The sequence below is a fragment of the Vigna unguiculata genome, unplaced genomic scaffold (assembly GCF_037176805.1).
Source record: "Vigna unguiculata cultivar grain cowpea cultivar isolate G323 ecotype 2 unplaced genomic scaffold, ASM3717680v1 ptg000015l_ERROPOS10850594, whole genome shotgun sequence".
Taxonomy (NCBI): Eukaryota; Viridiplantae; Streptophyta; class Magnoliopsida; order Fabales; family Fabaceae; genus Vigna; species Vigna unguiculata.
The window spans coordinates 87,501-90,000 of NW_028196649.1; positions in this window are offsets into that span (position 1 = coordinate 87,501).

The window sequence follows — 2,500 nt, forward strand, 5'->3', positions numbered from 1 at the left end:
CTAGATGGCTTGTGTGGAGTTTTGTGAAAAAATGAAATTCGTGGTTTTTGAGATGTGAGGGTTGGAATGGCCTCCAAATGTCCCCAAATGAATACCATGAAATTCTTGGTGCACGAAAGTTTTGAGTTCGGAGGGTTTTGCACATGGCCAAGGTTGGCGGTGCACCGCGGCATAGCTAAATGGCTTGGTGGGGAGTTTTGTGAAAAAATGAAATTCGTGGTTTTTGAGATGTGAGGGTTGGAATGGCCTCCAAATGCCCCCAAATGAATACCATGAAATTCTTGGTGCACGAAAGTTTTGAGTTCGGAGGGTTTTGCACATGGCCAAGGTTGGCGGTGCACCACGGCATAGCTAGATGGCTTGGTGGGGAGATTTGTGAAAAAATGAAATTCGTGGTTTTTGAGATGTGAGGGTTGGAAAGGCCTCCAAATGCCCCCAAATGAGTACTGTAAAAGTGTTGGTGCACAAAAGTTTTGAATTGGATGCATTTTGCACTTGGCCAAGTTGGTCGGTGCACCGCGACTAGATAGGTTGGTGCCAAAATTTGTCAAATTTAAGACCTTGGCCAAACTGAATGAAATTTTGTGGGGAGGTTCCTGATATTGTTTAGTGGTGGACTGGAAAAAATGAGGTCGAAATTCGAAGTCTACATGTGCTTTTCTATTTTTCCCGATTTTACACATACCCGGTAAGTAAAAAAAATAAAAAAAATAGTTCCCCTTCGAGAAAAATTATGAAATTTGGTGAGCAAGGAGATACCATTATTCTACGAATTACTGCAAAAAATCGCATCAAAATTCGAAGTATAGCCCGAGATATGGACTTATGTCTGCTCAAAAAAAGTGTATCTACTTGTACAATTTTGCCTTTTGCATATTAACCTCTTATAGGGGGGGAGTGCTCCTTGAGCCGGCCAGCTCCACACTGGCAGGTTTTAAAGGGAGCTTGATGAGGCCTCCCCCCTCACGTGGTGCGTGCGTTAGCATGTTTATCATGGCACAACTAGCCTCTTCATAGTTGTTGAGCTTTATTAATACCAACACACGGTCGTCACTGATCGTTGGTTAGCTCGGCAGCTAGTCCCTCGGATATTGTGGAAAGTTATTTTCATGCCTAGCGATGCTTGACCCTGCGTCACTTGATGTTTCCATTTGCTTGCTTGCCCATGGTAGGTGGGGGGTGGACCGTCTTGTGGTGTGGTGTCTTGCGAACGTGAGGGTGTGTGAGTTGTAATCGAGATGCACTTGCTGGCTGGCTCCATGCCTTGCGTATCGAACGGTCAAGCATGCATCTCTTCCATTTTCACCCGTTGCCTTGGGTGATATTGGTTGATCAGTCCCTGTGTTGCCTACCCACTAGACGGTACTTCTGTGGTTGCTTCGAATTCTATCTTTCCATCACGAAGAGGTGTTGGAGGATCCTAATGTCACGCACGTGTTCCATCTAGTGAAACATCTCAGTGATGCACGTGTTGTGGCTAGTTCTTTTGGATGCGGTGCATTATATGAACTCGGGTTTACTTTAGCGACCCAGTCAACATAATTCGGTTGTGTCCCTTGATTGAGACGTTGTCCTTGAACTTGTTGTGAACAATATCGTTCTTCCACAACCCGTCGTCTTGAGTGCGATGGAAGGCAAATAAGATGTGCTTTGGCATGTCATGCACGTACTCGATTGCGGGAAGTGTGAGAAAGTGTTGTTGACAACCCGTGGGAAATGGAATGTGGCAAATCGTGATGAGCTCTTCGTGGATCTGCGAAGAAGACGACCTTTGGGCCTGTTGGAAACGAGGGAGGCGATGTTGAACTGCGAAGAAGATGGACTTTTGGGTTGTTTGAATCAATGGGAGGCCACGCGAGAACTCCGAATACTATGGACTCTTGGGTTATTGGAAGCAACGGGAGGCCCCGCTAGAACTCCGAATACTACGGACTCTTGGGTTGTTGGAAGCAAGGGGAGGCCCCGCTAGAACTCCGAATACTATGGACTCTTGGGTTGTTGGAAGCAAGGGGAGGTCCCGCTAGAACTCCGAATACTACGGACTCTTGGGTTGTTGGAAGCAAGGGGAGGCCCCGCTAGAACTCCGAATACTATGGACTCTTGGGTTGTTGGAAGCAAGGGGAGGCCCCGCTAGAACTCCGAATACTATGGACTCTTGGGTTGTTGGCAACGACAACTTGGGGGGATGACACTGGAAAAGAGTGAACTAGGCCAAACTGCGAACAAGGCAACTTGGGGGGATGACACTGGAAAAGAGTGAACTAGGCCAAACTGCGAACAAGGCAACTTGGGGGGATGATGCTGGAAAAGAGTGAACTAGACCGAACTGCGAACAAGGCAACTTGGGGGGATGACGCTGGAAAAGAGTGAACTAGGCCGAACTGCGAACAAGACAACTTGGGGGGATGATGCTGGAAAAGAGTGAACTAGGCCGAACTGCGCCCAAGGCAACTTGGGGGGATGACGCTGGAAAAGAGTGAACTTGGCCAAACTGCGAGGA